Consider the following 14823-nt stretch of genomic DNA (forward strand, 5'->3'; position numbering starts at 1 on the left):
GGCCGCATGCGGTATTGCATGCCATTGAAGTCCATTAGAAACAAATTATTTTCATTTCCATTGACTTCAATGGGGAAACTTGCTTTGATATGCAAGTACTTTGGATTAAGAGGACTCTCCTGGAACACTATTATGCTTGTAATCCGAGGTTCCACTGTATAAGGCAAAACTTCTTTTTTTTTTTTTTTGGATAGAGTAAGGAAGGGTTATAACCTCTGTAGGGTTTATTTTATCCCTCTTTGTGCCAATGGGGGAGATACAACTAAACTTCCTGTCCCATAGCCAAAACAGGAAGTGAGAGGCAATCCATGCAAATTAAGGGAATCACTTGGACCCCCAGATCACTGTAACTAGTGTCCCCATTGGAAGATTTCTCCTATTTCTTTTCTGGGGACAATCCAAAATTTGACACTTTCTTACTCTGTTTCAATGATGATGGTAAACAGGAGAAATGGAGAGAACGACTCTCCCTAATGGGGAGACAGACAATATAAACTGGTAGGTGTTCTAACCCCTCTCCACTCTATCCAAAACTAAAAAAAAGTTTGGCGTTTAGATATACCGTATTTATCGCGGTATAACGCGCTCCCGCGTATACCGCGCACCCCTAAAGTGACCCCCAATCCTGTGGGGAAAAAAAGTTATTTTTGTACTTACAGTTTTGGTGTCTTGCGCGGCGTCCTGCGGCTTCGGGTGTCCTTCTGCGGCGGGTCCGGTGTCCTCTTCGGCGGGTCCGGCGTCCTTCTGCGGTGTCCTCCCCGCTCGTTTCCTGCGCCGAGTTTTGAATACTGCGCCAGCATATACCGAGCGCAGTACACTCGGGCAGGCTCGGCAACTGTCGCGCTCACGTCCTGTACGTCCAGGACGTGACCGCGGAAGAAGCCGAGACTGGTCGACTATACCCGAGTGTACTGCGCTCGGTATATGTCGGCGCAGTATTCAAAACTTGGCGCGGGAGAGCGGATATCGGCGTATATCGCGCACCCACGATTTTGCCCTGATTTTCAGGGCAAAAAAGTGCGCGATATACACCGATAAATACGGTACTTTAAATCATACCAGATATACAGTGAGGGGAAAAAAAAGTATTTGACCCCCTGCTGATTTTGTACGTTTGCCCCACTGACAAAGAAATGATCAGTCTATAGTTTTAATGGTCGGTTTATTTTAGCAGTGAGAGACGGAATAACAACAAAAATATCCAGAAAAATTAAGTTCAAAAAAGTTATAAATTGGTTTGCATTTTATTGAGTGAAAAAAGTATTTGACTCCTTCACAAAACATGACTTAGTCCTTGGTGGAGAAACCCTTGTTGGCAATCACAGGTCAGACGTTTCTTGTAATTGGCCTCCAGGTTTGCACATCTCAGGGGGGATTTTGTCCTCTTTGCAGATCCCCTCCAAGTCATTAAGGTTTTGAGGCTGATGTTTGGTAACTCGAACCTTCAGCTCCCTCCACATATCTTCTATGGGATTAAGGTCTGGAGACTGGCTAGGCCATTACAGGACCTGAATGTTCTTCTCCTTGAGTTACTGTTGCCTTGACCGTGTGTTTCGGGTCATTGTCATGCTGGAACACCCATCCATGACCCATTTCCAATGCCCTGGCTGAGGGAAGGAGGTTCTCACCCAAGATTTGGCCCTGTCCATCGTCCCTTTGATGCAGTGAAGTTGTCCTGTCCCCTTAGCAGCAGAACACCCCCAAAGAATAATGTTTCCTCCTCCATGTATGACGGTGGGGGATGGTGTTCTTTGGGTCATAGGCAGCATTCCTCCTCCTCCTCCAAACATGGCGAGTTGAGTTGATGCCAAAGAGTTTGATTTTGGTCTCATCTAACAACTCTTTCCCCCAGTTCTCCTCTGAATCATTCAGATGTTCATTAGCAAACATCAGACGGTCCTGTACATATGATTTCCTGAGCAGGGGGGGGACCTTGCAGGCACTGCAGGATTTCAGTCCTTCCTGGTGTAGTGTGTTACCAATTGTTTTCTTGGGGACTCCGGTCCCAGCTGCCTTGAGATCAGTGACAAGATTCTCCTGTGTAGTTCTGGGTGATTCCTCACCGTTCTCATGATCATTGAAACTCCGAGGTGAGATCTTCCATGGAGCCCCAGACCGAGGGAGAGTGACAGATATTTTGTGTTTCTTCCATTTGCGAATAATTGGCACCAACTGTTGTCACCCCTCACCAAGCTGCTTGGCGATGGTCTTGTAGCCCATTCCAGCCTTGTGTAGGTCTACAATCTTGTCCCTGACATCCATGGACAGCTCTTTGATCTTGGCCATGGTGGAGAGATTGGAATCCGATTTGGTTGCTTCTGTGGACAGGGATCGTTTATACAGGTGACAAGCTGAGATTAGGAGCACTCCCTTTTTAAGAGAGTGCTCCTAATCTCAGCTCGTTACCTGTATAGAAGACACTTGGGAGCCAGAAATCTTGCCGATTTGATGGAGGGGATCAAATACTTATTTCACTCATTAAAATGCAAATCAATTTATAACTTTTTTGAAATGTGTTTTTCTAGATATTTTTGTTATTCTGTCTCACTGCTAAAATAAACCGACCATTAAAATTATGAACTGATTTTGTACATTTGCCCCACTGAAAAAGAAACAATCAGCAGGGATCAAATACTTTTCTCAGTGAAGAAAGGATAAAGGCCCATACACACGATGGAACTTTTTGACAACAAATGTCCGACGAACCTGTTTTAGCGGACAATCCGACCGTGTGTGCGCTCCATCGGACAAACTTTTTTGCGTTTTTTCATCGGACAAATGTTCGCTGTGTGAACAGACAAACTTTCCAACAACAAATGTCCTAAGTCAGCTAATCCTATCGTGTGTACACAAGTCCATCGGACTAAAGTCAAAAGTACAAACACGCATGCTCAGAACCAATGCTAAAGATCAGACAACATTGGCAGAAGTTGCCCACAGGGTGGCGGTAAAGAGCTGAAAAAAAACCATGTGATTTGGTGAAAGTTTGCTGAAAAAGTCCTGCCGTGTGTATGCAGAACAAGTTCACGGCCAACGCCCTTCGGACAATAATCCATGGAAAAGTCAGATGGAAGTCCAATCGTGTGTATGAGGCTTTAGGACATGGGTGCTCAACCTGTGGCCCTCCAGCTGTTGCAGAACTTCAAGTCCCATCGTGACTCTGACTTTGGGAGTCATGATTGTAACAGTCAGTAGCTTGCAATGCCTCATGGGAATTGTAGTTCTGAAACAACTGGAGGGCCACAGGTTGAGCACCCATGCTTTAGGACAGGGGTGGGCAATCTCGGCCCTCCAGCTGTGGTGAAACTGCAAATCCCATCATGCCTCTAGGAGTCATGCCTGTGATTGTCAGGGTCTTGCAATGTCTCATGGGACTTGTAGTTTCAAAACAGCTGGAGGGACGAGTTTTCCCTTGCCTGCTTTAGGATGACCGCTCTTGAATGTACAACAAGTCGGCAGTTGCAACTGCCATATTTCTATTCTGATGGGTTTTTTTTTTTTTTGGGGGGGGGGGGGGGGGGGTCTGTTCTTTTGGACCAGTTCCAGCTCTATGCCATAGTACATACCTTGCACTGAAGGAATGCATTTTCATTATTTTACATTCTGCAGCATTTTTATAGCAGTAACGAAGACCTGTCATATAATATAGTCGCTCATATGACAATCCGTTCAGTAACGTGTACGTATTTGAATTTTCAGACACATGACAAGCCATCGGCAGTAGACGGCGTTCCCCCATCTGAGCGGGCCGGGGTACATCAGGAAGTGATTGTTGTATAAAATTGTATATTTAAAACGTTGCTAATTAATGACGTGTAATGTCCCGTCATGGAGCCGAGGCTTCGGGACGCTCAGAAATCCATACAGGTTCAGTGCCTTATTTTTTCATGTTGTCTATATTTTGTATCTGGAGTGCACTTGTCTGGTTTAGCTGTACATTGTTTTGTTGCACTTGTGATTGTTCTGTATTGTATGTTACTTTTCCTCTTTGATAATTTTGACGTGCCAATATGCAATCGATCTGCAATGCTGGGCTCTCCCTTTTCTTATTCTTCCATGATTCTTGATTTGCAGAAACCTTTTCAAGTATTCGGTATATTGTACAATTTTGATAGTCTGATTTTGTTTTTGGTAGTTTGGAATAAAATCGAGCTTGTGGAATGACAGAGTTGAAGTTAAACTTCCTTCCCACGTTTATTATCTGTTTGAAACTGGGTGAAAGTTTGTTGAATCTATGTGATGACAGTCATGAGTTTATAGGGCATGACATGAGGGAGTGCTGTCATCACTCATCACTACTCATCACTAGTCTCTTCCCAACAGAAACCGTCAGCAAGGAATTCATGTCATTCAATTAACAGCTATTTTATTTTTATTTTTTCAGGAAATACTGCCACTGTGCTAAAATCAGAAAGTTCACTAATAAATAAATTTTATATATATATATATATATATATATATATATATATATATATATATATATATATATATATATATATATATATATATATATATATATATATATATATATATATATATATATATATATATATATATATATATATATATATATATAATCAGAACTGGATTCCACTAGATCAGCGGTCATCAACCCTGTCCTACGGCCAGGTTTCCAAGATAACTGAAATACATCACAGCTGATATCATTTTCTGCTCAGTGATTGCAGTATTCTAGACTGCATCTTCCCCAAGGTCATACGTAAACTCTGGCCCATTAGTGAACCCTGAAGACAGGGTTGATGACCACTGCTCTAGAGCAGTGGTCATCAACCCTGTGCTCAGGGCCCACGAACAGGCCAGATTTTATGTATTATCTTGGGGAGATGCAGTCTACAATACTGCAATCACTGAGGAGCAAATGATATCCACTGTGATGTATTTCAGTTATCTTGCAAACCTGGCCTGTTAGCGGGCCCTGCAGGACAAGTTTGATGACCACTGCTCTAGAGCACTGGTTCTTAACCACTTGCTTACTGGGCACATATACCCCCCTCCTGCCCAGGTGAAATTTCAGCTTCCGGCACTGCGTCACTTTAACTGACAAATGCGCGGTCGTGCGACATGGCTCCCAAACAAAATTGACGTCTTTTTTCCCCCCCCCCATAAATAGAGCTTTCTTTTGGTGGTATTTGATCACCTCAGCGGTTTTTATTTTTTAAAAAGCGACAATTTTGAAAAAAAAATCAATATTTTTTACTTGTTGCTATACTTTTTTGACTGGCAATTTTTTTTTACATTACATTTCAGAGAACGTTTCTGTTAAAAAAAATTTTTTTCAGAGAAAGTGGATTTTTTTTTTCTTTGTGAAAGCGACTCAACAATTTTATACTGTACATGTCTGTGGGTTCCATTTGGATATGGTGGATCTCAGCAGGGGCTTTAAAGGCATGGTTTCACCCAGTGGTGGCTGGTGCTCAAAATTTTTGTGGGGGCGCAAACAAACTAAAAAAAGGTTGTGGCGTGTGCAGTGTTGACGGCGAGCGTCGCCGTCAACACTGCACAGTTGACATCACAACGGCCGGCGTCACGTGACCCACGAGATATCGTGGGATTACAGTACAGCACGTCTTCTGGGATTCTCATCACTCACTCCCAGGAGACATAGCGCTTGTCGGGGAAAAGCTAATACACGCCCACTCCCGGGGGGGGGGGGGAGGCTGATTGACACCACATTGATTGCTGCATTAGAAAGGTAAAGATTCCGATTAAAAAAAAAAAAAAAAACGGATTGTGTATAGTCGATGGGTAGTGGTTTCATTAAGCGAAAGTTGTAATTTAGGGTGAACCTCCGCTTTAATGAAGTGTGTAATATAAACCTACATACAGAATAGTTTTGTTACCAGCAGATGGCAGTGTTGCCTTTGTTTAGATGTTTCTGCTATTCAGTTTATTTATTTTTTGTAAATATTTTTGTTTAACAACACAAATAAGGAAGAGACTTCATATATAAATACAAAACAAGAAAAGAAAGAAAAAAATATTTAAAGCAACACTAAAGGCAATTTTTTTTTTTTTTTTTTTAAATAACAAACATGTTATACTTACCTCCACTGTGCAGCTCGTTTTGCACAGAGTGGCCCCGAATCCTGTCTTCTGGGGTCCCTTGGCGGCTGTCTCGGCTCCTCCTCGCAAAAGCTTTCCACCTTCATGCCGTCGGATGTATTTTCACCTTAATGCATAGGATGCATTAAGGTGAAAAACATTTATCTTTACAACCCCTTTAAGCTTAAAGTGGAGGTTCAACCGAAAAGTTAATTTTTAACCTTAGATTGAGGCTCATTTTGTGAAGGGGAATCGGGTAGTTTTTTTAAAATCTAAGCAGTACTTACCGTTTTAGAGAGCGATCTTCTCCGCCGCTTCCGGGTATGGGCTGCGGGACTGGGTATTTCCTTTTTGATTGACAGTTTTCCGACGGTCGCATACATCGCGTCACGATTTTCCGAAAGTAGCCGAACGTCGGTGCGCAGGCGCCGTATAGAGCCGCACCAACGTTCGGCTTCTTTCGGGTACTCGTGATGCGATGTATTCGACCGTCGGAAGTCTGTCAATCAAATAGGAACGCCCAGTCCCGCAGCCCATACCCGGAAGCGGCGGAGAAGATCGCTCTCTAAAACGGTAAGTACTGCTTTGATTTTAAAAAAACTGCCCGATTCCCTTTGACAAAATTGGCATTAATCTAAGGTTAAAAAAAAAAATTCGGGTGAACTCCCGCTTTAAAGTAGCTCTTGCTTATATGCTCCGCCCCCCCACCCCACCTACGGTGCCACATTTGGCACCTTTCAAGGGGCGGGTGGAACAGGGGACCTATTTTTGCAGGCCCTCTTCCCCACTTCCGGAGAGGGGCCATGTTAGTGGTCGGCAGGATACATGTGAGTTTAGTGGTCCATGAGGTCGGCGACCACTCAACTAGACCCTCCCATTCAGGAACCAGCCTGTAAAGGACATAGGGGAACAAACAGTAATTTCTTCAGGTTAGAAGGTTTTTTCTTAACAAAAGTGGAGTTAGACTTAAGGAATGGATCCTATTTAAAAAAAAAAAAAGGTCACGCTGGATATCTGCCTGCTTAGTTCTTATGCATGTGTAGCACTACCCCTGGAGAAGCTGCTGAGTAATTTTGGGTGGCACGTTACCTCTATCGTCTCGCTGTCCAGGGTGAACAGAGAGTCCGAAGAATTTCAGGCCCAGATTCACAGAGAGCAGGGCGCACATTACGCCGCTGTAGAGCACACACTGTACGCTACACCAACGCAGCGCAGAGAGGAAAGCATTGCATTCAGCAAGCCGGTGTTTCCAACGCTGTGCCAGCGTGGCGTGGGTTTCGAAGGTGTACGCTGGCGTAGGTGGAAGTGGGCGTGAACCCATGCAAATGAGCCGTGACCCCATGCAAATGATGGGCCGAGCGCCAGACAGGTACGTATCACGAACTGGGCATGCGCCCACGATGTGGACGCACCCCTATGCGCCTGCTCACAACTACGCCGGCAAAACTGCCTAAGCTACGCCGGATCACTGCGTACGCCGTGAACATAACGTACGCCCGGCCAGACACGTGTCCAACGCACAATACGCCGGCTTGTGTTCCCTGGTGCAGACCTGAGCATGTCTGTTGCCGGGTTGCACCTCCTTTATGGGGAATAACTTTACGCCGAACGTACAACTTACGCGCATCTCTCACGTAACATGCGCCGGGCACACGCATGTTCGTGAATCGCCGTATTTCCTTCATTTGCATGTTTGAATGGCTAATCAATGGGAGCGGCACCATGCTCCCAGCCTAAATGTGCGCCCACTCTACGCCGGCGTAAGCAAGATACGTCGGCGGGGTGTAGCCTGTTTTTAGGCGCATATATTAGTTTGTGGGTCTGACGCACAGATACGACGGCGCACATTTGCACTTACGTCGGCGTAACTTGTTATACGTCGGCGTAAGTGCTTTGTGAATCTGGGCCATAATGTCCACGCAATGCACTTCTTTTTCTTGGATTTATTTGCAGAACTTTAGCAGAAAATAAGTAAACGTTAGTCCCGACAGGCGAAACCGTCAAGCCTCTCAGTGTAGGGTGCATCCTTCGATGAAGTTTCCAGGCCTTCTCCCAAGATACCAGCCTCTTGCATGGCCCTCTCCAGGATAGGTCCTCCCCTGGCTTCCTTCATCAAGTGGCTTCCTCTCGCAGGACGGACAGCACAGGATCACCTCTTCAAAAAGCAGGCCCCAGTCTGACTACTGGGCCAACCAGGCGAAGCTGCGACCCCGGAACAACGTGGTCCCGGAGTTAGGATTCAGGACATGCACCTCAGGCGCGAACAACGGACCCCACACCAATCACGTCTGTCCCTTAAGTACCCCTCCCCAGCATGCACAGCGGGGCAACCACTCCCACTGATTCGCTGCTGAACACCCAATACACCCTGACCTTGCTTCTGCAACCCTTGGCCTGGGGTGGTAATGACACCTCCAGGTGAACAATGGTGGATACTCCCAGCACAGCCATGGCTGGAACAGAGGCTAAATTTGCCATCATACTAGTCTGGGCCAAATAACAGCTCAGACCCCCACTAAATTTAAAGCAGCACCTCTTTAACAGGAGCAGGGAGCTACACATGAAATACTGCAGATACAGAGTTAAGTGACACCTTGCCTGCTTCCAAAACAAAGACAATCTTTCATGACAGTTCATATCTCCTTGTCAGACATGACTATGCCAAGCCTGACAGCGTGACTTGACCTGGTTTGGAAGCTGGCATTTTAATCTATTCAGCCATGAACAGAAGAATATGATGTGGAGTTACAAACCAAAGAATCGGATGTTCGCACTCATCATAAAATAATTTTCTTTGGTGTCTGAGGTTCTCAAAGTTTTCTTAAAGTGGAGTTCCACCCATAAATATAACATTACATCAGTAGTTTTAAAAAAATGTCATTAGTCCTTTACGAATTTTTTTTTTTTTTAGATGCCTTCAAAGTGTTGTTGCTAGGCAGAATAGTTAATCTTCCCACTTCCTGCACCTAGGTGCTTAATGCTTCCTAACCTACACCGCACAGACTCCTGGCAATGTAGTGGGTGTAACTTTCCAGGAGTCTGTGCACTCCCCAGTTTTGAAGAATCATGTGACTTGGACAGCACAGGTGCTGAAACCTGATCTGACACTGCTTGTGCAGCACTGAGCATGTGCAAGGTCTGCAAGGCTGAAATCCAGGAAGTCATACAGTCTGGCTTCATGATGCCCACACTTAAGATGGCCCCAGTCAATTTCTATTTTATAAAGTGTCTAAATGCTGTAACAACCTAACAAAACGGACCTTAGTTTACAGACTAACTTTACTAGAATACATTAAGCTTGTGTATTACAGGGGTATTTATATTTAAAAAGTGAAATTGTGGCCGGAACTCCGCTTTAAGCAGTTCTTTGGGGGACAAGAAGAACATTGAGTATCTGCCCTACAGGAGGTCAGCCACTCAGCACCGGCGCCATTCAAAGAATGCTTTGCAGATTCTGATTGAATCTCTGATTGGATGAGGTTCCCCACCCCGGTGACATCATCTGCCTTCTTCTCTGCTGCAGCCAATCAGGGGAAGCTTTGTATTCGTTCAAAGAATACAAAGCTGCCTATGAATGGCTGAGCAGCACTCAGCCCAGCTCAGTTGTGTTACAGGAGTGGGTCGGGAAGTTTTTATACCACTGCCGAAACACTACAAAGAACCCCCCCCCCCCCCCCCCCCATAACAGAATATTACCACCTCCATATTATACTGTAGGAACGGTGTTATTTGGATGGTGAGTTGTATTGGATTTCCGCCAGACATATCATTTGGTGTTCAGACCATTTTTAGCCTCATCTGACCAGAACATCTTTTTCCATGTGGCCTCAGAATCTTCAAGGTGCTTTTAACCACTTGCTTACTGGGCACATAAACCCCCTTCGTGCCCAGGCGAAATTTCAGCTTCCGGCACTGCGTCGCTTTAACTGACATTTGTGCGGTCGTGCAACGTGGCTCCCAAACAAAATTGGCGTCCTTTTTTCCCCCACAAATAAAGCTTTCTTTTGGTGGTATTTGATCATCTGTGCAATTTTTATTTTTTGCGCTATAAACAAAAAAAGACAGAAAATTTGGAAAAAAAACACAATATTTTTTACTTTTTGTTATAATAATATCCCAATTTAAAAAAAAAAAAAAAAAAAAAAAAAATTCCCTCGGTTTAGACCGATACGTATTCTTCTACATATTTTTGTTAAAAAAAAATCGCAATAAACGTATATTGATTGGTTTGCGCAAAAGTTATAGCACCTACAAAATAGGGGATAGATTTATGATTTATTTTTTTATTTTTTACTAGTAATGGCGGCGATCTTTTTTTTTTTTTTTTTTTTGTCAGGCCTGCTATATTGCGACGGACGTATCGGACACTTTTGACACAAATTTGGGACCATTCAAATTTATACAGCATTCAGTGCTATAAAAATGCACTAATTACTGTATAAATGTGACTGGCAGGGAAGGGGTTAACCACTAGGAGGTGAGGAAGGGGTTAAATGTATTACCTGGGTGTGTTCTAACTGTGTGGGGGAGGGGGGTGACTGGGGGAGGTGACCGATGCTGTGTCCCTATGTACAAGAGACACAGATCGGTCTCCTCTCTCCCTGACAGGACGTGGAGCTCTGTGTTTACACACAGAGCTCCACGTCCCTGCTGTCACCGCCGATCGCGGTTCCCCACCCCGGTGACATCATCCGCCTTCTTCTCTGCTGCAGCCAATCAGGGGAAGCTTTGTATTCATTCAAAGAATACAAAGCTGCCTATGAATGGCTGAGGAGCACTCAGCCCAGCTCAGTTGTGTTACAGGAGTGGGTCGGGAAGTTTTTATACCACTGCCGAAACACTACAAAGAAACCCCCCATAACAGAATATTACCACCTCCATATTATACTGTAGGAAAGGGGGGGCAGATTTACGTAGAAATCTGTTACGCTGCGGCGGCGTAAAGTATCCCATTTACTTTACACCGCCGCAGGTTTACAGCGTAAGTGCCTGATTCACAAAGCACTTACCTGTAAACTTGCGGCGGCGTAGCGTAAATCCGCTCGGCGCAAGCCCGCCTAATTCAAATGGGGCGGGCACCATTTAAATTAGGCGCGTTCCCACGCCGAACGTACTGCGCATGCTCCGTCCCTAAAACTTCCCGACGTGCATTGCGCTAAATGACGTCGCAAGGACGTCATTGGTTTTGACGTTAACGTAAATGGCGTCCAGCGCCATTCACGGACGACTTACGCAAACGACGTGAAATTTAAAAATTCGACGCGGGAACGACGGCCATACTTAACATTGCTTAGACCACCTAGAGGGCATGCTTAGTTTTACGCGACGCATCTCTACGGAAACGACGTAAATTTAGATCGACGGGCAAAGCGGACGTTCGTAAATCGGCGTAACTAGTCATTTGCATATTCTACGCCGACCGCAATGGAATCGCCACCTAGCGGCCGGCCTAGAATTGCAGCCTAAGATCAGACGGTGTAACACAGTTACACCTGTCGGATCTTAGGGCTATCTATGCGTAACCTGATTCTATGAATCAGCCGCATAGATACGACAATCGTATCTCAGAGATACGACGGCGTATCAGGAGATACGCTGTCGTATCTCTTTTGTGAATCTGGCCCGGTGTTATTTGGATGGTGAGCTGTATTGGATTTCTGCCAGACATATCATTTGGTGTTCAGGCCATTTTTAGTCTCATCTGACCAGAACATCTTTTTCCATGTGGCCACAGAATCTTCAAGGTGCTTTTAAGGTGGTCAGATGAGACTAAAATTGAATTATTTGGCCTCAACACCAAACAATGTCTGGCGGAAATTCAATACAGCTCACATCCAAATAACACCGTTCCTACAGTATAATATGGAGGTGGTAATATGCTGTTATGGGGGGTGGTAATATTCTGTTATGGGGGGGTAGTAATATTCTGTTATGGGGGGGTAGTAATATTCTGTTATGGGGGGGTGGTAATATTCTGTTATGGGGGGGTAGTAATATTCTGTTATGGGGGGGTGGTAATATTCTGTTATGGGGGGGTGGTAATAGTCTGTTATGGGGGGTGGTAATAGTCTGTTATGGGGGGTGGTAATAGTCTGTTATGGGGGGTGGTAATAGTCTGTTATGGGGGTGTTTCTCTGCAGCAGGGACTGGAATACTATTCAGTAAAGAATAAAAATGCATGGGGCAAAATACCATCAAATTCTTGAGCAAAATCTGCTGTCCTCTGCCAACACTCACAGCAACAATGAGCACACAGTGGTTGAAGGAAAAAAATGAGAACGTCCTTGCATGGCCAGGTTCAGACTTAAACCCCATTGAAAATCTGTGGAATGACTTGAAGACTGCAGTCCACAAACAGTCACCATCGAATGTAACTGAACTTGAGCAGTACTGCAAAGAAGAGCGGGCAAATATTGCAAAGTCAAGGGGCTAGATTCAGATAGGTTAGCGGATCTTTAGATCCGCGTAACCTATCTGATTTACGTTACGCCGCCGCTATTTTTTGAAGCAAGTGCTTTAATCAGAAAGCACTTGCCTCTAAAGTTGCGGCGGCGTATCGTAAATCCCCCCTGCGGAATTCAAATTCCGCAGGGAGGGGGCGTGTACTATTTAAGGCGTGTCCCCGCGCCGATCGAACAGCGCATGCGCCGTCCGCAAATTTACCCAGCGTGTATTGCTCCAAATGAGGTCGGAAGGACGTCATTGGTTTCGACGTTAACGTAAATTACGTCCGGCCGTATTCGCGAACGACTTACGCAAACGACATAAAAAATTCAAAACTCGGCACGGGAACGACGGCCATACTTAACATTGGATACGCCGCACTTACCCCTGCTATAGCAGGGGTAACTTTCCGCCGGAAAAAGCCGAACGCAAATGACGTAAAAAAAAAAGCGCCGGGCGGTCGTTCGTTTCTGAATCGGCGTAAATGCTCATTTGCATATCTGACGCGTAAAAGATATGGAAGCGCCACCTAGCGGCCGGCCTGGAATTGCAGCCTAAGATCCGACGGTGTAAGTCACATACACCTGTCGGATCTTAGGCATATCTATGCGTAACCTGATTCTATGAATCAGGAGCATAGATACGACGGCCAGACTCAGAGATACAACGGCGTATCAGGAGATACGCCGTCGTATCTTCTTTCTGAATCCGGCCCACGGTGTGTAAAGTTAGTAGAGACAAATCCCAACAGACTAAAGGCTGAAATTAAAGCAAAAGGTGGTTCAACAAAATACTGACACAAGGGGGGTGATCCTTTTTCCAACTCAGTGATTCAATTTTTTAATTTTAATTTTTTTTTTCTGCATTGCTGCCGTTATATATTTCACTTGGATGTTATAAGTTGCACTGAAACAGTACAAAAACTGTGTCTGTCTTCATTTCAGGCTGCAAACCAACACAATGTGATTATTTTAAAGGTGGGTTATTATTTTCTATACTCGCTGTATATACTGTATGTTTCTGAGGCTGCATACCGGCTGCTTCCGACGGTCGCATCCATCGCGTCACGATTTTCCGAAAGAAGCCGAACGTCGGTGCGCAGGAGCAGTATAGAGCCGCACCGACGTTCGGCTTCTTTCGGCTACTAGAGACGCGATGGATGCGACCGTCGGAAGCCTCTCGGAAGACTGTCAATCAAGAAAGAACGCCCGCTCCCGAAGACCCATACCCGGAAGCAACGGAAGAAGATGCATCTCGAAAACGGTAAGTACGGATCATATTTTAATACAAATAGCCGATTCCCCTAGAGAAAACGAGCAGGAATCTAAGGGGAGAAGAGAAAAAAAAAAAGAATTGGGTGAACTCCCGCTTTAAAGAGGAAGTAAACCCTGATGGGTTTTACTTCCTCTATGTTTCCCTGCAAAGGTAAAGCATAATGGGCTACTACAGCCCTCAAAAATTCCACTCGCCTGCTAGCATTTGGCGAGTGGATATTTAGGTAGGGCGAGTGAAGAAGGCAGAAGCAGCCAGGATGCTGCTGAGGGAGGAGAAGAGGCTCTCAGTGGATTCTGAGGGGATAACCCCCAACCATCCTGGCTTGCTAGCAATGTCTGCTCTCACCCCTCCTCAATGCAGACACGATCGCACGCTTTTCCGGACAGCTCCGCCCTCCGCTCCTGCTCCCCGTTTTCTGCCCTGGTCTCAGCGGCTCCCCTGGTAAGAAATCCTGCAGCCCCTGTGTCATGTTTTTATTTGCAGCTTTTTTTGTGCGAGCGCCAGGCACCCAGGGCATATGCCCCACATTTGCTGGTGGGTGTCCCGACGCGCCGCCGCAACCGCCAGCATTGCTGTTCCAGTCCGAGGCGCCTTCTTTCTCTGCCTGTCGGGACTGTAGCATGGAGCCGAGTGAAGTGCTGTGAAACTTCTCCTTGGCTCTGTGCTACAGTAACGACAGTCGTAGCTCTGTCAGCGGCACTGTGCTGGAGAAAACAAAAAACAAACAGCACGGTGCCCGCTGCATTCTATATTTGCAAGAGGTGACAGAGCTGCTGGAGGGGGGTATTCGTGAGACCTGGTTGGGTATTATTGAGAGAGCTGGGGGGTATTATTGAGAGACCTGGGGGGTATTGTTGTGAGACCTGGGGGGGTATTGTTGAGAGACCTGGGGGGGCATTATTGAGAGACCTGGGGGGGTATTATTGAGAGAGCAGGAGGGTATTATTGAGAGAACAGGTGGGTATTATTGAGAGAGCTGGGTGTATTAGTGAGAGCACTGGGGGGGCATTAGTGAGAGAGTTGGGGGGTATTAGTGAGAGA

This window comes from Rana temporaria, chromosome 3, assembly GCF_905171775.1.
Source record: "Rana temporaria chromosome 3, aRanTem1.1, whole genome shotgun sequence".
In the NCBI taxonomy this organism is placed as follows: Eukaryota; Metazoa; Chordata; class Amphibia; order Anura; family Ranidae; genus Rana; species Rana temporaria.